The sequence below is a fragment of the Coregonus lavaretus genome (genome assembly GCF_964263955.1).
Source record: "Coregonus lavaretus genome assembly, chromosome: 27".
Classification (NCBI taxonomy): Eukaryota; Metazoa; Chordata; class Actinopteri; order Salmoniformes; family Salmonidae; genus Coregonus; species Coregonus lavaretus.
In genome coordinates this window covers 20489560-20515794 of record NC_140014.1, presented here as the reverse complement: position 1 = coordinate 20515794, position 26235 = coordinate 20489560, and the positions used below count along the sequence as shown (strand labels likewise).

The 26235-nt window shown below is 43.4% G+C and overlaps 1 pseudogene across 1 annotated transcript; it reads right to left on the bottom strand.

Annotated features, from left to right (window-relative positions):
- Positions 1 to 1121: 1121 nt before the first annotated feature.
- Positions 1122 to 26235, bottom strand: LOC311103058 (acid phosphatase type 7-like; annotated as a pseudogene). Its single transcript has 11 exons — positions 26121 to 26235; positions 25337 to 25532; positions 25031 to 25217; positions 23655 to 23759; positions 5647 to 5709; positions 4529 to 4639; positions 3712 to 3832; positions 2804 to 2870; positions 2263 to 2323; positions 2100 to 2171; positions 1122 to 1965 (listed from the first exon to the last, which is right to left on the bottom strand). The product of its transcript is annotated as an acid phosphatase type 7-like (transcript).

The following is a 26235-nucleotide window of genomic DNA, read 5'->3' as shown; positions in this document are numbered from 1 at the left end:
ACAGCAGGGTGACCGTCTCTACTTTCTATAGGCCACGAGGAACTGTCAGCCTATCTAGGAAAGGTACCGGCTCTCCTTGACCTCTTACACCACAGGGCACAGCAAACATAAACTTTACTAACACACTATACTAACATGGACTGGGAGTGGCATTCAGGATTTCAAAAAGTGTCTGAAAGATCAAAGATTCCATTACACCAAACCTGGTTGCTTTTATCTTGCCAAGTGAAAGGGCACATTCCTCTCAGGGAGTTCACAAAATGAGTACTAAAATTAAACGTTCACCATCCATTGAACAAATTTATAGTGAAGAATAAAATGAAACGTACAAGGACACGCAATAAAACAAAAGTCCCTGTGTTCAAGAATAATTTCTGTTAACAAACTACCTTTAACCACAATACCGCAAACCTGCTGTGTCTCTGCCATAGACAGTAGCACATTGTATTTCAAAAATAGACATGCGATCTAAAGTGACATGCTATTTTGTCCCTGATAGTTTTTTCCTGTATAGCAAATACTTTTTTCACAAAATTACATTAAGTCAAAGACAAAGAAACGTGAATACCATGTGATACACTCATTATTAACAGCAATAACTTTGAGCGTACAAAGCAGCCCCCTCGTTTTTTAGAAATGAGATGTACTGAACATTGTCCTCATGTAATATACTGTCCATTACTGTTAGATGATTGAGAGGGAAAACAGCAAGATTATAAATGGTGGTCACCAATCATAGTAAACAAACACAATGTCTCAAGATATAAATTCACAGCAAGTCAACCAGACCCCCTCCATCCGATCCCAGTCTATTCTGAGGACAACTTGTTCCCTGTGCACCTCAGCACACAACAGGGTCTCTGCAATATACTGGGTAGAGGGTCAAAGGACAGGAACACAGTGGCATATGGGCCTTCTGAGTCAATATACCGTTACATAATACTCTTACATAAGGGAGTCTGAGATGGCCCGCCAAGTGCCTGCTGCTTCTGGGTAAACACACTGACACAGAGATACTTGGAAAAACAGGATTTATTGATGCTAGTTACAAAGTCTGATGCCTTGTTTTACAGTAACATTCTTAACTAACAGTATGGTCAAATAAGACGATTCAGTCAGTGTATTTTCCTACTGGTGCTTTAAACACCAGTTTGTTTATTCCATTCTCACTAACATGACATTTTAACTGAAGTTAGACATTTTCAACAGATAGTGTACATAAACATCTATGACATTTGAGTAGACGGTTATAAAATGTAGGCCCCTTATCACCATTTGTCAGGGGAAACGAAGCACATTGTTTTTCATCTGAGTGAAGCTTTAAGTTGTACGGAGTTATTATTGTGATCGATCAAATACCCTTCACCTCAGGTTTGTGCCTCTCCCACTGTTCTCAGCTGATTCACTCATTCCATCATGATTCTGGAATAACCCATTTTCTAAAGAAAAGTAAACAGCATACATCTGAGTAGACAGAGTTTGAAATCTGAAGATTCGCCCTTCCTCCCAATCTGAAACATGTGTGTCTAATCACAAACGGTCCTCCACGGCTGGGCCTGTGTGCAAAGATTTCCATAGATTTCCATTATTGGGAGAATAGTAATGTCCTTTGATTGGTCCGATAGCAGCTAACAGTGCAGTTCACAATGATTAGGTTGTTAAAGTGCGTTTCCTGAGAAGAGATGTTGATTTGATTGGTTCGGGGTCCAGGGTAGAAGGTCCTGGGTAGGGTCTTCAGAACCAGGCTGAGAAGCAGTGTTTTTCCTTTCTATGCTACTTCACAATCCTTCTTTGATCGTCTATAGTGTCCTGTCTTCTGTTTCCAGTCAAAGGTTAATATTCTGTTTGTGGAGAGCCACGTGCCTCCCACAGGACTGTGGCTCTGGTGCTGTCCTGACACCACTTCGATATGAGGATGACTAACTCATCTATGGTTAGATGACCAAGAGTGCCCTGCTTTGTTGACTGCCACATCAGACAGCATTTATACAGATGAAAACAGTTTATTTGATTGTGCACCAGATAAATAGCTGTTTGAATACCACAGCTCACCATCTACTGAATGTGAAAAGGAGAGGTCAAAGCAGTAGGCTACTTACAGCAGAGCCTGTGATGACTTGTACTGGGGCTTTGGGGTTCACATAAGGCTGTTCCTTGCTCCCATTGAAGACCTGGGGAGAGGAACATGAAGGGGCTCTTCAGTCTGTGACAAAGCACTGATGGAGAGTGTTTGATGTACTGATTATTCACATGGGAACTGACCTTGTAGCAGTAGACAGACCACAGTCTATCATTTGTGTGCTCATGGGCTCCAGGTCCACTACTGGAAAAATACATTTCAATAGTTGATATGAAACTTTTGATTCAGTATTAACCTACAAAGACTACGAACATCAACACAAAGGACTAAGAGCAATTTCCAGATCGTAAGGCCTTTTCATGCCAATATTGTATTTTTGGAAATATTAATTAGCTAACTCCCATAGAACGTGCATCACATGTTTTGCCTATTTACTCACGTTTGCTATCCATCAAAGAGCACTAAATATAATGATTACCAATAGCTTAGACCACTCAATAAACTCCTAAAAGCAACAAACAATGTATAGGAAAACATTTGGATAAGGGCTTTTTGGGTGATGTCCAAACCAGCAGTCTACTGTTGTAATAAAGGAAATGTGTTTGGATTGCTCTGCTAGCACCAAGTTCTGGGACATTAGTCTGTCTGAGAGGACTGATTTGTGAGCGTAACACCTATTTGAGCACAGTGCTATTGTGTGAGGTCATCAAACAGAGACCATACTGTGGAGGTATAATACATCCTCCAGATCCGGTGCAGGCGGTTTGGTGTCGTTCTGTCCGAGTCGGACCTGAGACAGAGCAGAGAGACAGACAGAGAGCATGCTGGGATTAGGATCTGAAACCTCATCTGGTGTCGCCCTCTCATGCCCATGCCAGGCTGTCACTCCGTACCCATGCCAAGTGCTGAATGAAACTACGTGGTTCGAATTGCTGTGATTACAACATCTAACACAGATAGACGTGCTTCAGGGCTAATGTGGACTAGCCAGTTGCCTAAGACGTTGCAGGTCAGACACGGCAATTAATGTGTCCAGCAACACATAGCCCCCCTGGCCAGAAAATAATAACAATCAACATTTAATGAGTAAATAGTTGCATGAGGGGGAGCAGGGAGTTATTCCTGGTTGTAAATCTTCTCTTATGATCAGTATAGGGGATGTTTGGCCGGTCGGCTGGTTGTTGCTCAGGTTTGGTCAGATTTACACCCCTCAGGACGATGAGCAATCAGCGTGTTTCTGCTTGGCGCCAGCGGAGCTCGCTTCAACACCAATCTCAGTCCCCCTCTGCCTCGCTCCCTCCTGGACTGCTGCTACTGACCCGTCAGGCCCAGGGTGATCTACACTGCAGCCCTCACCAGGTCTGACTGATCAGACCACTCCAAACACGTGTTGCTTAATAGAGGACGCCTGTGCTCATTGTCCTTACATGTTTTGGATGTTCCCACTCTAAAACCTCTTGTACATGTTAACACTAGTTGCTGTTGAAGTTTACTTGTTAAAACAATTGTACATTCATTAATCTAGGAATACCATTCCATTTCACAACTAATACAGAGAGTATCATCCATCCATCTATCCATGTAATTGACCCCCTCTCCCTAATCAGTGAGTGGTTTTCTGCACTACATACATACAGTAGCCCTGTATGTATGTGGGTGCAGTCGTCTTTGTCGTTGTTAGAGCAGTACATGGATCTGTCCCATAGTGATGATCCAGGGACGCTCCGCTCAGTTCCCTGGCCTGTTGGCCTCCTAAGAGAGGATCAGACACCAGAGAATGAGTCACATCGCAGTGTGTGTGTGTCTGTGTGTGGGCTCACATGCACGTATGTGTGTGTTTGTACTGTTTAGGACACTATGGTCCAGTTCATGTTTTTCTTCATTATCATAACAGCTACACTAAACAAAAAGTATGTTACTCAAGATATTAAATAATCCTAAAAAGGGTATTACTGACACTGCCAAGTTATACTGGGACTGTCAATTAAAGGCCCAGTGCAGTCAAAAACGTGATTTTCCTGTGTTTTATATATATTTCCACACTATGAGGTTGGTATAATACTGTGGAATTGTGAAAAGTATGATAATGCCCTTTTAGTGTAAGAGCTGTTTGAAAAGACTGCTGGAAATGTCAGCCTGTTTTGGTGGTGGGATGGAGTTTTGGCTTGCCTGGCGACATCACCACGTGCTAAATTTGTTAATAGACCAATAATAAAGAGAGTTCCAAACCTCTCTGCCAATAACAGATAGGTCCCCTCCCCACTCAGACCACTTGCAGACAGTCCGAGCAAAATTCTTGCTTGAGAAATTGGTCTCTGCTAAGAAGCTATTTTTGTTTATTTTTGACCATTTTCATTTAAAACAATCACAGTAAGGTACTTAATTGTTACCCAGAAATGATTTGATATTGAGATAAAAATGGCTGCATTGGACCTTTAAGTACTTTACCTCAATATCCTTTTTAAGCCACTCTTACTGCTTGAAGATGAGGACTATGCCATAATCAAGAAATAGATTTCAGTGGAGAGAGTGATGATATGGGCTGACCCTACGTTCCAGCTGTGGACAGAGAGCATAAACATTATTAACAGCCAAAGTAAATGATTTGACCACCCAAAGTAAACACACGTAAACTCTACTGTCAGGGACACTTTTGTCTATGCTGAAAACTTCCCCCAAAGGACATTTGCAAATGAGCGTGTTAAAGAAGCAATTTGAACTAACAAACTGGTATTATGTAATAGGCTACCTGAGCCACTGGTATGGCATGCATTTTGTTTTTTATACATTGCCTAACCCCCAGAAATGGTGCTGGTGTCTATTATACGGCAGAATCTCTCAATCATTACTAGCTACCTTGTCTTCCAATGGAAGGGATGTGGGTAGTGACCGTGAGAGCCCTATGATTGCAAAGTAACTTGCAGAAGGGGTGGACCAGAAGAGAGCCATTCTGTATGTGGCTGGCTCCTGGCTCACAGCTAAATGGGACAAGGTCTAGTGCGTGCACGTGTCATCATGGGTAGTGTCCCTCCATGGTGGGAGGAAGCTGGGCCGGGACCTCCTCTCTTTTGGAGGCAGGGTTTGTCTGTCTGTCTCCTCTCCTCGTGTTCAGGTATCACCCCAGTCCTGCGTGCAGTGCATGTGCTAGAGAGAAGGGGCCTCATCCCTTCCTTAGCCTGAGCAAGGGGATTGGGGAGCAGGCCTGTGGTCTGGAGAGGTATTATCTTACTGCCTCAGAGAATGGCCTGTGTGTTATGAGCCTGCCACCAGTCGGATGTATGGCTCCTTTGTGTTGTCGGCCCCATTACTTAGATTGAACCAGAGGAAACACTTAAGAGAGGATGCTAGTTTAGAGCATTTGGGGTGAGTTTACATTAATCAATGACCACTTCTATACAGCGGCTGGTAAAAAAAAATATATATATATATATGTCAATGTGCCCTTGAGCAAGGCACTTAACCCTAATTGCTCCTGTAAGTCACTCAGAATAAGAGTGTCTGCTAAATGATTAAAATATAAATGTAATACAGTAGGGGGTAAGTCTGTGTGATTGATGTTCCCTTACCTGTACCACAGACTCACAGTCTGTCCTGGCATGCTGAATTGGTCCCTGTAGTTGGAGAAGTTGCTGTGAAAACAGAGAGGGTTCAGCTAATGAGATGCATGGACTGTATGTAGTGTGTAATCTAGGTGCCTTAAATATCTCAGTGAGATAATTAGCGTCAGAGACCTTCATTTTCTCCCCTATCATTTTGTGGTCCCCTTGTCGGTACTCGTAAGCAAAGCTAATCTTAGACAGCTATTCAGAATACATTCTGCAGAAACATTCATTCCATAACACAATGAGACTGTTTATGTAATTGCTAGCCAATTGTGGTCGTTACCTCTCCCTCCCACCAATCCCACACTCACATTCCTCATGGAGATGACTATCTATCCTGATGACTACAGAAGTAAAACATCTGCTTTAAACCTACATGGACTACAGCCATTTTATCAGACAGACATCCACAGAAACACTACACCAGTCCCCTGCTACAGCAAAGGTCGGTCAGTGGTCACCTCTCCAGACAGCACAGAATGCGATCAACCAATATTACCTGAAATGCCACCACCTCTACCACTGGTAATCTATCAACACTATAGTATCAGAACCACCAGACCGGGACACACACAGACAGAACCGGTTCCCGTAATGAAAGAAGACCCAAACCCAAACCTGTGCCTTGGAGAGCACCAGTCCCAGGAGTGCTATCCACCCACCGAAACGTGCCATTCCCTAAATATTTCAGTTGGCCAAACCTGTGTTGACACGCAGCATGTAAAAAGGAAAAGCCTTTCTAGGAAGACGGTTACTAACAACGGCAGGCCAAGCCAAGAGCTAGCTGTGTCTTAATGAGTTTAGAGATTTTAATTTCGCCAATAAAACTGGGAGCCAATCTTCCTTCCAGTTAAAGCAGTAAAGTACGTGGTGAGGTGATGGGGGAGTCTGATACCTCTCCTGGTTTATGTAAGAGGCAGACAGGGTCGAGCGGCCCACCATGGGAGCCCTGAGTGAGTATGGGTGCTGGAGGTCAGCTGGCAGGGTTAGAACATATCAGTTCTTCCGCGGAATCACTGATTCACTGGACCTTTAACTCCGGATTCATCTCCACCAGCTGGCTACAACAAAACGGACGCTGTGGTCTGGCTAATCAACCTGAGCTAGGCCCATCTCCCGGATATCTACCTCTCTATCAACTGGACGGGACCACATAGTATTGACGCGGAGCCCCGCCGATCCTACACGACTGGTCTGCCGACGAAATCGTCTGATGTGGTTACGACGTTAACCACGAAGATTCCATCCATCTGCTAGCCCTGGCCCGCTAGCACACGCTAGCCGTGGCCTCTTACTAGTGTTTCACCACCGGACCTTATGATAACTCAGCTATACAGCTGATATCTGCTGGACTGTTCCTTTTTACGGTACTACATCCTGTTTATGTTTAGCCTCAGCCCAAACATGGTTAGTTTATTGTTGTTTCGGTTATTTCTAATTGTACTATATCACTGTAGACCCCCCAGCCTAGCTAAACATGCCTTAGTTAGCTCCTTTGTCCCTCCACCAATACACTCAGAAACCGACTCAATTGATGCCTCTAGAGATACTATCTCTTTCAGTGTTACCCAACGCTTAGGTTTACCTCCACTTTACTCATGTCCTTCCATATCCTTGTCTGTACATAATGCCCTGAATCTTTTCTACAATGCCCGGAGAACTGCCCCCTTTATTCTCTGTACCCAACGCACTAGAAGACCAGTTCTTAAAGCCTTTAGCCGTATCCTTATTCTAGTCCTCCTCTGTTCCTCTGGTGATGTAGAGGCTAACCCAGGCCCTGTAGCCCCCAGTATCACTCCTACACCCCAGGAGCTATCATTTGTTGACTTCTGTAATCGCAAAAGTCTTGGTTTCTTGCACATAAATATCAGAAGTCTACTTCCTAAGTTTGAGTTATTCACTGCGTTAGCACACTCTGCCAACCCTGATGTTCTAGCAGTGTCTGAATCCTGGCTCAGGAAGGCCACCAAAAATTCTGAAATTTCCATCCCCAACTACAACATTTTCCGTCTAGATAGAACTGCCAAAGGGGGTGGAGTTGCAATCTACTGTAGAGATAGCCTGCAGAGCTCTATCATACTATCCAGGTCTGTGCCCAAACAGTTTGAGCTTCTACTTCTAAAAATCCACCTTTCCAGAAATAAGTCTCTCACTGTTGCCGCTTGCTACAGACCCCCCTCAGCCCCCAGCTGTGCCCTGGACACCATATGTGAACTGATTGCCCCCCATTTATCCTCTGAGTTTGTACTGCTTGGTGACCTAAATTGGGATATGCTTAATACCCCAGCCATCCTACAATCCAAGCTAGATGCCCTCAACCTCACGCAAATTATCAACGAACCTACCAGGTACAACCCTAAATCCTTAAACATAGGTACCCTCATAGATATCATCCTGACTAACATACCCTCTAAATACACCTCAGCTGTCTTCAACCAGGATCTCAGCGATCACTGCCTTATTGCCTGCGTCCGTAACGGGTCCGCGGTCAAACAACCACCCCTCATCACTGTCAAACGCTCCCTAAAACACTTTAGCGAGGAGGCCTTCCTAATTGACCTGGCCCAGGTATCCTGGATGGATATAGATCTCATTCCGTCAGTAGAGGATGCCTGGTTGTTCCTTAAAAGTAATTTCCTCTCAATCTTAAATAAACATGCCCCTTTCAAAAAATACAGAACTAAGAACCGATATAGCCCCTGGTTCTCCTCAGACTTGACTGCCCTTGACCAGCACAAAAACATCCTGTGGCGTACAGCATTAGCATCAAATAGCCCCCGCGATATGCAACTTTTCAGGGAAGTTAGGAACCAATATACACAAGCAGTCAGGAAAGCAAAGGCTAACTTTTTCAAACAGAAATTTGCATCCTGTAGCACTAACTCCAAAAAGTTTTGGGACACTGTAAAGTCCATGGAGAATAAGAGCACTTCCTCCCAGCTGCCCACTGCACTGAGGCTAGGAAACACTATCACCACCGATAAATCTACAATAATCGAGAATTTCAACAAGCATTTTGCTACAGCTGGCCATGCTTTCCATCTGGCTACCACTAACCCGGCCACCAACTCTGCACCCTCTGCTGCAACTTGCCCATGCCCCCCCCGCTTCTCCTTCACACAAATTCAGACAGCTGATGTTTTGAAAGCGCTGCAAAATCTGGACCCCTACAAATCAGCTGGGCTAGACAATCTGGACCCTTTCTTCCTAAAACTAGCCGCCGAAATTGTCGCAACCGCTATTACTAGTCTGTTCAACCTCTCTTTCATAACGTCTGAGATCCCCAGAGATTGGAAAGCTGCCGCGGTCATCCCCCTCTTCAAAGGGGGTGACACTCTAGATCCAAACTGCTACAGACCTATATCCATCCTGCCCTGCCTTTCGAAAGTATTCGAAAGCCAAGTTAATAAACAGATCATCGACCATTTCGAATACCACCGTACCTTCTCCGCTATGCAATCTGGTTTCCGAGCTGGTCACGGGTGCACTTCAGCCACGCTCAAGGTCCTAAACGATATTATAACCGCGATTGATAATAGACAGTACTGTGCAGCCGTCTTCATCGACCTGGCCAAGGCTTTCGACTCTGTCAACCACCGCATTCTTATTGGCAGACTAAATAGCCTTGGTTTCTCAAATGACTGCCTCGCCTGGTTCACCAACTACTTCTCAGATAGAGTTCAGTGTGTCAAATCGGAGGGCCTGTTGTCTGGACCTATGGCAGTCTCTATGGGGGTGCCACAGGGTTCAATTCTTGGGCCGACACTTTTCTCCGTGTATATCAATGATGTCGCTCTTGCTGCTGGTGACTCTCAGATCCACCTCTACGCAGACGACACCATTTTGTATACATCTGGCCCTTCATTGGACACTGTGTTAACAAACCTCCAAACGAGCTTCAATGCCATACAACAATCCTTCAGTAGCCTTCAACTGCTCTTAAACACTAGTAAAACTAAATGCATGCTTTTCAATCGAACGCTGCTAGCACCCGCCCACCCGACTAGAATCACCACTCTCGACGGGTCTGACCTAGAGTATGTGGACAACTACAAATACCTAGGTGTCTGGTTAGACTGTAAACTCAACTTCCAGACTCACATAAAGAATCTCCAATCCAAAGTTAAATCTAGGATCGGCTTCCTATTTCGCAACAAAGCCTCCTTCACTCATGCTGCCAAACATGCCCTCGTAAAACTGACTATCCTACCGATCCTTGACTTCGGCGATGTCATTTATAAAATAGCCTCCAACACTCTACTCAGCAAATTGGATGTAGTCTATCACAGTGCCATCCGTTTTGTCTCCAAAGCCCCATACACTACCCACCACTGTGACCTGTACGCTCTTGTTGGCTGGTCCTCACTACATGTTCGTCGTCAAACCCACTGGCTCCAGGCCATCTATAAATCACTGCTAGGCAAATCCCCGCCTTATCTTAGCTCATTGGTCACCATAGCAGCACCCACCCGTAGTCTGCGCTCCAGCAGGTATATCTCACTGGTCATTCCCAAAGCCAACACCTCCTTTGGCCGCCATTCCTTCCAGTTCTCTGCTGCCAATGACTGGAACGAATTGCAAAAATCTCTGAAGCTGGAGACTCTTATCTCCCTCAATAACTTTAAGCATCAGTTGTCAGAGCACCTTACCGATCACTGCACCTGTACACAGCCCATCTGAAATTAGCCCACCCAACTACCTCATCCCTATATTGTTATTTAATTTGCTCTTTTGCACCCCATTATCTCTATTTGCACATAATCTCTTGCACATCTAGCATTCCAGTGTTAATACTATTGTAATTATTCTGCACTATAGCCTATTTATTGCCTTACCTCCATAACTTGCTACATTTGCACACACTGTATATATATTTTCTGTTGTATCTCTGACTTTATGTTTTTTTTTTTACCCCATATGTAACTCTGTGTTGTTTTTTGTTGCACTACTTTGCTTTGTCTTGGCCAGGTCACAGTTGTAAATGAGAACCTGTTCTCAACTGGTTTACCTGGTTAAATAAAGGTGAAATAAAAAAAAAATAAAAAATAAAAAATTTACCCTTTACCAATTAAGTTAACTGAGAACATACACTGTATTTATTTTACAGCAACGACCTGCGGAAGAGTTCCTGGATCCTTTCACAGCATTATAAGGCTGCGTTGAGACAATGACTTATAAATGACCCAAGCCCAGCTCAGTTAATCCCTACCATTCTGTCACTGAGTCATCATAATGCTTTAGCAAATGTACATTATACCAGGGGCATTGGTAGACACAATGTAAGTAACCTAATTTATGTCCCTCTAACTGCCCTGAATGCCTCTGCTGATCCTACAGCTAATGTCTGCAGCAATCATGTGTCTATGAACCAGATTTATGCTGTTAGCAATGGGGGGGTAATAGATGACATTCATATTAGTAACAGATGACATTCATATTCTGACTATCTCTGAAACTCACTTAGACAATACCTTTGATGATACAGTGGTAGCAATACAAGGTTATAATGTTTACAGAAAAGACAGTAATGCCAGTGGTGGAGGTGTTGCTGTTTATATTCAGAACCACATTCCAGTAAAGATTAGAGATGATCTCATGTTAAATACTGTTGAAGTAATATGGCTACAGGTTCATCTGCCTCACCTAAAGCCCATTCTTGTGGGAAGCTGCTATAGACCACCAAGTGCTAACAGTCAGTATCTGGATAACATTTGTGAAATGCTTGATAATGTATGTAATATCAACAGAGAGGTATATATTCTGGGTGATTTAAATATTGACTGGTTTTCATCAAGCTGCCCACTCAAGAAAAAGCTTCAAACTGTAACCAGTGCCTGCAACCTGGTTCAGGTTATCAGTCAACCTACCAGGGTAGTTACAAACAGCACAGGAATGAAATCATTAACATGTATTGATCACATCTTTACTAATGCTGCAGAAATGTGCTTGAAAGCAGTATCCAGATCCATCAGATGTAGTAATCACAATATAGTAGCCCTATCTAGGAAAACCAAAGTTCCAAAGGCTGGGCCTAATATAGTGTATAAGAGGTCATACAATACATTTTGTAGTGATTCCTATGTTGTTGATGTAAATAATATTTGTTGGTCCGTGGTGTGTAATGATGAGCAAACAGACGTTGCACTTGACACATTTATGAAATTGCATATCCCAGTTACTAATAAGCATGCACCCATTAAGAAAATGACTGTAAGAACGGTTAAATCCCTGTGGATTGATGAGGAATTGAAAAATGGTATGGTTGAGAGGGATGAGGCAAAAGGAATGGCAAATAAGTCTGGCTGCACAACCGATTGGCAAACGTACTACAAATTGAGAAATCATGTGTCTAAACTGAATAAAAAGAAGAAGAAACGACACTATTAAACAAAGATAAATGACATAAAGAATTATAGTAAAAAGCTTTGGAGCACCATCAATTACATTTTGGGAAAAAAGCCAAACTCAGCTCCATCATTAAAATGAATCAGATGGCTCATTCATTACAAAACTGACTGATATTGCCAACTACTTTAAGTTTTTTTCATTGGCAAGATTAGCAAACTTAGGCATGACATGCCAGCAACAAATGCTGACACTACACATCCAAGTATATCTGACCAAATTATGAAAGACAAGAATTGTAATTTTGAATTCCGTAATGTGAGTGTGGAAGAGGTGAAAAAATTATTGTTGTCTATCAAACAATGACAAGCCACTGGGGTCTGACAACTTGGATGGAAAATTACTGAGGATAATAGCGGCCGATATTGCCACTCCTATTTGCCATATCTTCAATTTAAGCCTACTAGAAAGTGTGTGCCCTCAGGCCTGGAGGGAATCAAAAGTCATTCCGCTACCTAAGAATAGTAAAGCACCCTTTACTGGCTCAAATAGCCGGAAAAAATTGTGTTTGACCAGATACAATGCTATTTTACAGTAAACAAATTGACAACAGACTTTCAGCATGCTTATAGGGAAGGACATTGAACAAGCACAGCACTTACACAAATGACTGATGATTGGCTGAGAGGAATTGATGATAAAAATATTGTGGGGGCTGTTTTGTTAGACTTCAGTGCGACTTTTGACATTATCGATCATAGTCTGCTGCTGGAAAAACGTATGTGTTATGGCTTTACACCCCCTATTGTGGATAAAGAGTTACCTGTCTAACAGAACACAGAGGGTGTTCTTCAATGGAAGCCTCTCCAACATAATCCAGGTAGAATCAGGAATTCCCCAGGGCAGCTGTCTAGGCCCCTTACTTTTTTCTATCTTTATTAACGACATGCCACTGGCTTTGAGTAAAGGAAATAATGGCAAGGAATAAGTTAGTCCTAAATATTTCTAAAACTAAAAGCATTTTAAGGGGACATTGCCTATAGTAGGCAATGTCCCCTTCACTGTCCTGGGCATTTGGGATCTTTAGATCAGAGGGAAGAGTATCCCCTACTGGCTCTCCAACACCACTTCCAGCAGCATCTGGTCTCCCATCCAGGGACTGACCAGGACCAACCCTGCTTAGCTTCAGAGGCAAGTCAGCAGTGGGATGCAGGGTGGTATGCAGAGACATTTCCAGTCAGAGATTAAAAGGAAAGGTCAGGATCATAGAGGATCTCTAGTCAATGGGATAGCTCAACCTTGGGGTCAAGATTACATGGTCAAGGTAAAAGCTATGATAACTCAATAATTGGTGATTAAGCAGTTTGTAACAAAATCCCGGTCTACCATTTGCAACAAAGATTCTGACATAATCCTCATTATGCTGTAACATACTTGATTAATCACAAACCATCCTGTGTGAGTTAGAATGGGAGCCACAGTATGTGCAGCAGTATGCAGGAGCCTGTGAACCCCTGTGAGTAGCACAGTCTGAGTCAAAGTTACTGTACTTAGTCTGGTTTAGAGCCAGGAGCACAGTCACAGGTTAACACCCCCATCTTGTGGTGGCTGAGCAGGGAAGCAGTTGACTGTCTGCTGGATGGACACGAGACCTAAGGTCTCCTTATGGGACACCTCTTACCTCATACATCAAGTAATATACATTTTAGGAGGCCCTGGACAATACAATAGAACAGGGGTAATAAAATCACTTCTGTTTAGTTCAATAATATATGGACTTGTTTTGGTCAAATACTGAATGATATACTGTATGTGCATGTCTAAAGGGAAATAACTTCCTAGAACAGTAGCTCAAAAGTGTTAATTTATTTATCCTATTGACTGTGGAAAATCTGATTAGCTCAATTTAATATGCTTATTTGTGTCATTAATGTACATTGTGTCCCCATGACATACTGTGAGTCATGGGTTGTAACTAGACAGGCTGTTTTCCATGTGTGTTTTCTTTTCCAAGAAAATAATATAATGATAAAAATCTGAGGGAAGATGTTCCAGCTTAAACCTTGTCAAATGCAATGTGGATGGACTGATTCATAATCCTAATCAACAGGACGTTCCCCCCAATATTAACTGTTTAAAAACCACACATACTAATCAGATCTGCCCTTTCATGTCACTGATTAGTCTGTGCTACAAGATGCCCACTTAATCCAGGTTGTTTGAAACGTTAAAGGAACAATTGCTGTCTGAATATCACCAGCTCACGTCATGGCTCATTGTTTCAAATGGCAACAGTCACTTCCTATTGCCTCAGACGGGCCAGTGATCTATACGTCCGGGGGAACAAAGGCGCTCTTGATAGTGGCCTTAGCGTCTCATGTGGACACGCTGGCCTCATGCAGCTGGAATGCTGAGGACTCTTGTGGTCAGCCGGGCTTAATTGCCTTTTACTCCGTTGGTTTTGGGCGTCAAAAAAAGCTGAAGCAAGCTACCACGAGTTTTGGTTTTGACCAGCGCCACAGAAAAAAACGCGGTGTTATCTGAGTGAGGGGGGCGGGTACTGCTTTTTGATATAATGTTCTGATGTCTGATGACAAGGCCAAGACAAACAGGCTACAGTTAGCAGCTCCTTAATTGAGGCCAGACAGTAGGCAGACTAGGCACATTACACTGGGAAAGAGAAAACCAGGCCTGGGGATACAAGGAGCATAAACATTATGCTGCATGATTAGATGTTTTACATTCAATCCCCCCCTTATGCTAACACACTCACACCTGAAAGCACATTCTCGCATGTGCACACAGATGCACACACACAGACACACATGGTATAGGCATTTGAGATCTGTTAGCAGCTGATCCTCAGGATATGACACGTCTGAATGGCTGAGCCTGTATATCTCTGTCGTTTTAGCCTAGACCCAGATCCCAAGGACTTAAGCTCTGGAACTCTAATATCTAGGGGGAATCAAGATTGTCCATCATGAACCCAGGGTTGCACAGAGTATGATTAGGCATACCGTTGAGTAATCTGACAAACGTTTATCAATAGCTATTATTAATATAAAGTAGCCTACCCTAATCTGTTTATGTTCTGAACTGCACAGAAACAACATTACAGCCTCCACGCTGACCCTCAACACAGGGGCCCCTCAGGGGTGCGTGCTTAGTCCCCTCCTGTACTCCCTGTTCACCCACAACTGTGTGGCCGCGCACGACTCTAACACCATCATTAAGTTTGCTGATGACAAAACGGTGGTAGGCCTGATCACCGATGACGATGAGAATGCCTATAGAGAGGAGGTCAGTGACCTGGCAGTGTGGTGCCAGGACAACAACCTCTCCTTCAACATCAGCAAGACAAAGGATTGTGGACTACGGGAGGGCCGAGCATGCCCCCATCCACATTGACGGGGCTGTAGTGGAGTGGGTCTAAAGCTTCAAGTTCCTTGTGTCCACATCACTAAGGAATTCACATTGTCCACACACACCAACACAGTCGTGAAGAAGGCACGACAACGCCTCTTCCCCCTGAGGAGGCTGAAAAGATTTGGCATGGGCCCTCAGATCCTCAACAAGTTATACAGCTGCACCATTGAGAGCATTTTAACTGGCTGCATCACCGCTTGGTATGGCAACTGCTTGGCATCCGACCGCAAGGCGCTACAGAGGGTACGTCACTGGGGCCGAGCTCCCTGCCATCCAGGACCTCTATATCAGGCGATGTCAGAGGAAGGCCCTAAAAATGGTCAGACTTCAGCCAACCAAGTCATAGACTGTTCTCTCTGCTACTGCACGGCAAGCGGTACCGAAGTCTGGAACTAACAGGACCCTAAACAGCTTCTAACCACAAGCCATAAGACTACTAAATAGTTAACCAAATAGCTACCTGGACTATCTACATTGACCCTCTTTGCACTAACTCTTTTGACTCATCACATACGCTGCTGCTACTGTTTAGTATTTATCCTGTTACCTAGTCACATTACCCCTACCTATACAGTGGGGGAAAAAAGTATTTAGTCAGCCACCAATTGTGCAAGTTCTCCCACTTAAAAAGATGAGAGAGGCCTGTAATTTTCATCATAGGTACACGTCAACTATGACAGACAAATTGAGGAAAAAAAATCCAGAAAATCACATTGTAGGATTTTTTATGAATTTATTTGCAAATTATGGTGGAAAATAAGTATTTGGTCACCTACAAACAAGCAAGATTTCTGGCTCTCACAGACCTGTAACTTCTTCTTTAAGAGGCTCCTCTGTCCTCCACTCGTTACCTGTATTAATGGCACCTGTTTGAACTTGTTATCAGTATAAAAGACACCTGTCCACAACCTCAAACAGTCACACTCCAAACTCCACTATGGCCAAGACCAAAGAGCTGTCAAAGGACACCAGAAACAAAATTGTAGACCTGCACCAGGCTGGGAAGACTGAATCTGCAATAGGTAAGCAGCTTGGTTTGAAGAAATCAACTGTGGGAGCAATTATTAGGAAATGGAAGACATTGATAATCTCCCTCAATCTGGGGCTCCACGCAAGATCTCACCCCGTGGGGTCAAAATGATCACAAGAACGGTGAGCAAAAATCCCAGAACCACACGGGGGGACCTAGTGAATGACCTGCAGAGAGCTGGGACCAAAGTAACAAAGCCTACCATCAGTAACACACTACGCCGCCAGGGACTCAAATCCTGCAGTGCCAGACGTGTCCCCCTGCTTAAGCCAGTACATGTCCAGGCCCGTCTGAAGTTTGCTAGAGTGCATTTGGATGATCCAGAAGAGGATTGGGAGAATGTCATATGGTCAGATGAAACCAAAATAGAACTTTTTGGTAAAAACTCAACTCGTCCTGTTTGGAGGACAAAGAATGCTGAGTTGCATCCAAAGAACACCATACCTACTGTGAAGCATGGGGGTGGAAACATCATGCTTTGGGGCAGTTTTTCTGCAAAGGGACCAGGACGACTGATCCGTGTAAAGGAAAGAATGAATGGGGCCATGTATCGTGAGATTTTGAGTGAAAACCTCCTTCCATCAGCAAGGGCATTGAAGATGAAACGTGGCTGGGTCTTTCAGCATGACAATGATCCCAAACACACCGCCCGGGCAACGAAGGAGTGGCTTCGTAAGAAGCATTTCAAGGTCCTGGAGTGGCCTAGCCAGTCTCCAGATCTCAACCCCATAGAAAATCTTTGGAGGGAGTTGAAAGTCCGTGTTGCCCAGCGACAGCCCCAAAACATCACTGCTCTAGAGGAGATCTGCATGGAGGAATGGGCCAAAATACCGGCAACAGTGTGTAAAAACCTTGTGAAGACTTACAGAAAACGTTTGACCTGTGTCATTGCCAACAAAGGGTATATAACAAAGTATTGAGAAACTTTTGTTATTGACCAAATACTTATTTTCCACCATAATTTGCAAATAAATTCATTAAAAATCCTACAATGTGATTTTCTGGATTTTTCTTCCTCATTTTGTCTGTCATAGTTGACGCGTACCTATGATGAAAATTACAGGCCTCTCTCATCTTTTTAAGTGGGAGAACTTGCACAATTGGTGGCTGACTAAATACTTTTTTTCCCCACTGTATGTACATATCTACCTCAATTACCTCATACCCCTGCACATCGACTCAGTACTGGTACCCTGTGTATATAGCCAAGTTATCGTTACTCGTGTATTTATTCCTCGTGTTATTATTTTACTCTGTATTGTTGGGAAGGGCCCGTAAGTAAGCTTTTCAGTGTTAGTCTATACAGTGGGGGGAAAAAGTATTTAGTCAGCCACCAATTGTGCAAGTTCTCCCACTTAAAAAGATGAGAGAGGCCTGTAATTTTCATCATAGGTACACGTCAACTATGACAGACAAATTGAGAAAAAAATTCCAGAAAATCACATTGTAGGATTTTTTATGAATTTATTTGCAAATTATGGTGGAAAATAAGTATTTGGTCACCTACAAACAAGCAAGATTTCTGGCTCTCACAGACCTGTAACTTCTTCTTTAAGAGGCTCCTCTGTCCTCCACTCGTTACCTGTATTAATGGCACCTGTTTGAACTTGTTATCAGTATAAAAGACACCTGTCCACAACCTCAAACAGTCACACTCCAAACTCCACTATGGCCAAGACCAAAGAGCTGTCAAAGGACACCAGAAACAAAATTGTAGACCTGCACCAGGCTGGGAAGACTGAATCTGCAATAGGTAAGCAGCTTGGTTTGAAGAAATCAACTGTGGGAGCAATTATTAGGAAATGGAAGACATTGATAATCTCCCTCAATCTGGGGCTCCACGCAAGATCTCACCCCGTGGGGTCAAAATGATCACAAGAACGGTGAGCAAAAATCCCAGAACCACACGGGGGGACCTAGTGAATGACCTGCAGAGAGCTGGGACCAAAGTAACAAAGCCTACCATCAGTAACACACTACGCCGCCAGGGACTCAAATCCTGCAGTGCCAGACGTGTCCCCCTGCTTAAGCCAGTACATGTCCAGGCCCGTCTGAAGTTTGCTAGAGTGCATTTGGATGATCCAGAAGAGGATTGGGAGAATGTCATATGGTCAGATGAAACCAAAATATAACTTTTTGGTAAAAACTCAACTCGTCGTGTTTGGAGGACAAAGAATGCTGAGTTGCATCCAAAGAACACCATACCTACTGTGAAGCATGGGGGTGGAAACATCATGCTTTGGGGCAGTTTTTCTGCAAAGGGACCAGGACGACTGATCCGTGTAAAGGAAAGAATGAATGGGGCCATGTATCGTGAGATTTTGAGTGAAAACCTCCTTCCATCAGCAAGGGCATTGAAGATGAAACGTGGCTGGGTCTTTCAGCATGACAATGATCCCAAACACACCGCCCGGGCAACGAAGGAGTGGCTTCGTAAGAAGCATTTCAAGGTCCTGGAGTGGCCTAGCCAGTCTCCAGATCTCAACCCCATAGAAAATCTTTGGAGGGAGTTGAAAGTCCGTGTTGCCCAGCGACAGCCCCAAAACATCACTGCTCTAGAGGAGATCTGCATGGAGGAATGGGCCAAAATACCGGCAACAGTGTGTAAAAACCTTGTGAAGACTTACAGAAAACGTTTGACCTGTGTCATTGCCAACAAAGGGTATATAACAAAGTATTGAGAAACTTTTGTTATTGACCAAATACTTATTTTCCACCATAATTTGCAAATAAATTCATTAAAAATCCTACAATGTGATTTTCTGGATTTTTTTTCCTCATTTTGTCTGTCATAGTTGACGCGTACCTATGATGAAAATTACAGGCCTCTCTCATCTTTTTAAGTGGGAGAACTTGCACAATTGGTGGCTGACTAAATACTTTTTTTCCCCACTGTATGTACATATCTACCTCAATTACCTCATACCCCTGCACATCGACTCAGTACTGGTACCCTGTGTATATAGCCAAGTTATCGTTACTCGTGTATTTATTCCTCGTGTTATTATTTTACTCTGTATTGTTGGGAAGGGCCCGTAAGTAAGCTTTTCAGTGTTAGTCTATACAGTGGGGGGAAAAAGTATTTAGTCAGCCACCAATTGTGCAAGTTCTCCCACTTAAAAAGATGAGAGAGGCCTGTAATTTTCATCATAGGTACACGTCAACTATGACAGACAAATTGAGAAAAAAAATCCAGAAAATCACATTGTAGGATTTTTTATGAATTTATTTGCAAATTATGGTGGAAAATAAGTATTTGGTCACCTACAAACAAGCAAGATTTCTGGCTCTCACAGACCTGTAACTTCTTCTTTAAGAGGCTCCTCTGTCCTCCACTCGTTACCTGTATTAATGGCACCTGTTTGAACTTGTTATCAGTATAAAAGACACCTGTCCATAACCTCAAACAGTCACACTCCAAACTCCACTATGGCCAAGACCAAAGAGCTGTCAAAGGACACCAGAAACAAAATTGTAGACCTGCACCAGGCTGGGAAGACTGAATCTGCAATAGGTAAGCAGCTTGGTTTGAAGAAATCAACTGTGGGAGCAATTATTAGGAAATGGAAGACATACAAGACCACTGATAATCTCCCTCGATCTGGGGCTCCACGCAAGATCTCACCCTGTGGGGTCAAAATGATCACAAGAACGGTGAGCAAAAATCCCAGAACCACACGTGGGGACCTAGTGAATGACCTGCAGAGAGCTGGGACCAAAGTAACAAAGCCTACCATCAGTAACACACTACGCCGCCAGGGACTCAAATCCTGCAGTGACAGACGTGTCCCCCTGCTTAAGCCAGTACATGTCCAGGCCCGTCTGAAGTTTGCTAGAGTGCATTTGGATGATCCAGAAGAGGATTGGGAGAATGTCATATGGTCAGATCAAACCAAAATAGAACTTTTTGGTAAAAACTCAACTCGTCGTGTTTGGAGGACAAAGAATGCTGAGTTGCATCCAAAGAACACCATACCTACTGTGAAGCATGGGGGTGGAAACATCATGCTTTGGGGCTGTTTTTCTGCAAAGGGACCAGGACGACTGATCCGTGTAAAGGAAAGAATGAATGGGGCCATGTATTGTGAGATTTTGAGTGAAAACCTCCTTCCATCAGCAAGGGCATTGAAGATGAAACGTGGCTGGGTCTTTCAGCATGACAATGATCCCAAACACACCGCCCGGGCAACGAAGGAGTGGCTTCGTAAGAAGCATTTCAAGGTCCTGGAGTGGCCTAGCCAGTCTCCAGATCTCAACCCCATAGAAAATCTTTGGAGGGAGTTGAAAGTCCGTGTTGCCCAGCGACAGCCCCAAAACATCACTGCTCTAGAGGAGATCTGCATGGAGGAATGGGCCAAAATACCGGCAACAGTGTGTAAAAACCTTGTGAAGACTTACAGAAAACGTTTGACCTGTGTCATTGCCAACAAAGGGTATATAACAAAGTATTGAGAAACTTTTGTTATTGACCAAATACTTATTTTCCACCATAATTTGCAAATAAATTCATTAAAAATCCTACAATGTGATTTTCTGGATTTTTTTTCCTCATTTTGTCTGTCATAGTTGACGCGTACCTATGATGAAAATTACAGGCCTCTCTCATCTTTTTAAGTGGGAGAACTTGCACAATTGGTGGCTGACTAAATACTTTTTTTCCCCACTGTATGTACATATCTACCTCAATTACCTCATACCCCTGCACATCGACTCAGTACTGGTACCCTGTGTATATAGCCAAGTTATCGTTACTCGTGTATTTATTCCTCGTGTTATTATTTTACTCTGTATTGTTGGGAAGGGCCCGTAAGTAAGCTTTTCAGTGTTAGTCTATACAGTGCGGGAAAAAAGTATTTAGTCAGCCACCAATTGTGCAAGTTCTCCCACTTAAAAAGATGAGAGAGGCCTGTAATTTTCATCATAGGTACACGTCAACTATGACAGACAAATTGAGAAAAAAAATCCAGAAAATCACATTGTAGGATTTTTTATGAATTTATTTGCAAATTATGGTGGAAAATAAGTATTTGGTCACCTACAAACAAGCAAGATTTCTGGCTCTCACAGACCTGTAACTTCTTCTTTAAGAGGCTCCTCTGTCCTCCACTCGTTACCTGTATTAATGGCACCTGTTTGAACTTGTTATCAGTATAAAAGACACCTGTCCATAACCTCAAACAGTCACACTCCAAACTCCACTATGGCCAAGACCAAAGAGCTGTCAAAGGACACCAGAAACAAAATTGTAGACCTGCACCAGGCTGGGAAGACTGAATCTGCAATAGGTAAGCAGCTTGGTTTGAAGAAATCAACTGTGGGAGCAATTATTAGGAAATGGAAGACATACAAGACCACTGATAATCTCCCTCGATCTGGGGCTCCACGCAAGATCTCACCCTGTGGGGTCAAAATGATCACAAGAACGGTGAGCAAAAATCCCAGAACCACACGTGGGGACCTAGTGAATGACCTGCAGAGAGCTGGGACCAAAGTAACAAAGCCTACCATCAGTAACACACTACGCCGCCAGGGACTCAAATCCTGCAGTGCCAGACGTGTCCCCCTGCTTAAGCCAGTACATGTCCAGGCCCGTCTGAAGTTTGCTAGAGTGCATTTGGATGATCCAGAAGAGGATTGGGAGAATGTCATATGGTCAGATCAAACCAAAATAGAACTTTTTGGTAAAAACTCAACTCGTCGTGTTTGGAGGACAAAGAATGCTGAGTTGCATCCAAAGAACACCATACCTACTGTGAAGCATGGGGGTGGAAACATCATGCTTTGGGGCTGTTTTTCTGCAAAGGGACCAGGACGACTGATCCGTGTAAAGGAAAGAATGAATGGGGCCATGTATTGTGAGATTTTGAGTGAAAACCTCCTTCCATCAGCAAGGGCATTGAAGATGAAACGTGGCTGGGTCTTTCCAACCGGGCAACGAAGGAGTGGCTTCGTAAGAAGCATTTCAAGGTCCTGGAGTGGCCTAGCCAGTCTCCAGATCTCAACCCCATGGAAAATCTTTGGAGGGAGTTGAAAGTCCATGTTGCCCAGCGACAGTCCCAAAACATCACTGCTCTAGAGGAGATCTGCATGGAGGAATGGGCCAAAATACCAGCAACAGTGTGTGAAAACCTTGTGAAGACTTACAGAAAACGTTTGACCTGTGTCATTGCCAACAAAGGGTATATAACAAAGTATTGAGAAACTTTTGTTATTGACCAAATACTTATTTTCCACCATAATTTGCAAATAAATTCATAAAAAATCCTACAATGTGATTTTCTGGATTTTATTTTCTCATTTTGTCTGTCATAGTTGACGTGTACCTATGATGAAAATTACAGGCCTCTCTCATCTTTTTAAGTGGGAGAACTTGCACAATTGGTGGCTGACTAAATACTTTTTTTCCCCACTGTACCTGTTGTTTACGAAGCATGGGACAAATAACATTTTCATGTATTTTATTTGAGCCCAGTAGACTTTGTCTGAGAGTCATTGTGGGGTAAATAGAGTTTCTGTCGGTAGTTTCCATTGGCTTAAACGCAAGATAGGAAACTGATCTGTCTCAGTCAGTGTTTATTTTGGACAAGGTTTACTTGTTTAGATGTAGGTGGTTCTTGAACCAGCTCCAGACTTAGAAGCTGAAATAGCTCCCATATGTTCCAATGGCACAGTGGAGTTGACGAAAGTGTTTTCTACAGTGGAAAAGCTGTGGTTGCTCCACTCTGACCAAAAAGTTGTTTTTCTGAGCTTCTACCCCTGCCTCACAGTACAGTACAGTAGCACATTATGGATACCAAGTCTGGGGAGGATTGGCAGTCTGTCTCACCAATATGAAATACAGCATGTACTGAGTTTTTACCCAAACCATGTAATAATAGCATTGATTAGATGTGACCTGTACAGAATGAACCAAAATATGTACCAGGAGCGGAAAGCATTGGCTAATGGGCAGCAGAAAGTAAGCAGACTGCTACCATGTTGACTCACTGTTTATGAAGATTAGAAACTATTCATAACACTGTCAGTTTTTATCATCAGTTTAACACTGAATGAATGGTGCCTGTGTGTGTGGATGTGTGTGGGTGAGAGAGAGAGAGAGAGAGAGAGAGAGAGAGAGAGAGAGAGAGAGGTAAATAAGTAGAGGGGGTCATGATAAGGTCGTCCTCACTATGCAGCCTCGTGGTTCCCAGGACAGGTCATATAGGGCACGTAGGCAGCTATGGACTGGATCTGATGCATGAACTCCTCTCCAATCCTGCCGTTGTTTGATTTAGTCATTTACCACAGCATAATACACAGTATTAGTGCTAATGAAGTCTGAAATAATAATGCTGACAGGATAAAAGTAAAAAGCACATTAAATGATCTAAAGCCAAAGTACTGTAAATCTTTCCAGACAGCTTCAGGAATGAAACATTTGCATAACAAACAAAATCCAATGAAACCAGAACTGTTAATTCTACAAATATTCTAATGGTGGCAATTGAGCTTATGAACAAACTGTGGTGGGTGGCATGGCCGTCTTCTGGTTTTCAGTTGCCATTGCCCTTAATGAGCTTTCAGACAGAATTTATATTTCTGTTTTTCTATTTATAATATCAAGGAAGCCGCAGAACAGAGTTAGACATTCCAGTTCAAACTCAGCATGAATTGCAGTCATTAATTTTTGTGGTTGTCTGCTCATAATGTCCAGCATTTTTCTCCATATTTGAGAAAGGTATGAAATGAGCCAACATTGCTATTTAATTTCATGGAAACGGCAGCCGTTGATGTATACCATTGGGGATTAATACCTGTATATGTCATAGTAATTATGAAGAGCGCTGTGAGACTGGCCAGTTAGGTTTAGGGAAACATGGCCTCTGTCTACAATAGCTAGTTGTTTCGGCTGAATAGATCCCTGCTGCTGTACTTCATGGGTTACTTCAGTGTTATGTCCCTAATTCCAGAGTTCAGCACAGGATTAAGGCATTTCACAGATATGCAGTTCATTACAGCAGCGTGTCTTAACCATGGCCCAGGCTCTTAAGGTCTGCTGATGAAAAGGGGAATCCTAGGGATAAGACTGAGCAGGGGCAGAGTGGCTCTATCTCATCTGTTATCATGGATCTAGCCATAAACCCAGATGGGCTTTAGAGGTCTAGGCTCATGATGACAGAGCCCACTTTTACATCTTACCCTGAGGGTACCATAAGCTTTGAGTGTGTCCCCTTATGGCCATAGTTTAACTTAATGAAAATCCCATGAGAAAGTGCTTAGCATAAATGGTATGTGTATCATTCTACCAACTGACCAGTGATGGACGTGCGTGTACAGAAAACAAACATATTTAGATATTTTACCTCATGCATGTCATATGCAAAGTCCCCATGGAAACAAAAAAGCATGTTGGTCATGCTTTGCATAATCTTTCCAAAGTGTGCTCCATATTTCACCCAAAGTGAACCACAATTATATGCCACTATGATTGAAGTTATTATGTAACGTCAACATTGATATGCTATTCACTTATGACAATCAGTTGGGAGTTAGCCGCATAACCACTTAACGACGTGTAGGATGACATCATACGTGCCGACCTGGGTCTCCTACTTCAGTCTGGCCAGAGACTGAGGGTTCTCATTGCCCATGTCCCCATAGATGGCAAACCTGGGACTCCAGCTAGCACTCTCATTCAGAGCAGTAAAGGAGAACACATCACTCCAGCCAGCCTCACTGCCACAATGGTACACTGCAGTCAACACAGGAAAGAAAACACTGTTTTATCAATACTATGATGATAACCGAATGTGACAGGCCATAAACATAGCCTAAATCCATCATGCTAGTTTGGTGAACATGGAAACCTACCATAAGCAGAGGCAGATCTCAGGTCAGTGAGAGTGACCCTGTGGATATGGATCTTCCTCCCTTCTGATCCCCCGTCCACAAACAGAGTAGCGTTGCCCTTGGCGGTCAGCTCAAACAGCCGTCCCCCCCACAGGCCGTACTCCACGGTGCTCTCCTCCGTCTCATTGAAGGTGGTCCAGGTGATCTCCATAGAGCCCTGGGGTGAAAAGCCCCAGAGTTATCCAGCGAGGGGGCCTGCTGATCAGACTGCTCACCCTGCCCACCTGGATAGAGTTACTGCCCTGGATACTTACTGATCCACTTACGTAAACTGGGAGAAAACCTGCTCAAAAGGCTGATATTGTTCAATAGCTCATAAGTCTGTGCTTTTGATCTCCCTGTTGGCAGGATTTGGCCTTGGGAGTTGAACTGAGATAAGCAATGCATTTAAACAGCACCCATTCCCTATCTATAAGCATGAATCGTAAAACAACTCCCATATGCCCCTCAACTTCACATAAGAACAGACGGATGCCTGTAAGCCGGATCAAGTTACTTATCCCTATGGCACTGTGCTTATGTGTGAAATAGTGTTCAGGGTTTACATACAGATGCAAGACAAAATGCTATTGCTTACTGTTTCTGAGAAAAGCCATGTAAAGGCACTACAACTTCATTAAGTGTGGAGTTGTTCACTCCTAATGAGTGTGCATCTCACAGCTATAAACTCTACAGGTTAAAGACTGGAAATTTCAAAAGAGATTGTCATGCTTGATCATATTCAAGATGAATGGAAACAGATCGAAGACCTACCTGGATAGGAAATGTGCACCTGCTCGGGTCCCAATGGGAGGAACACCAAGCACTAGCAGGGGTGCCAAGCTCAGCGCAACAAACACAGCACCAACAACAGACACCAT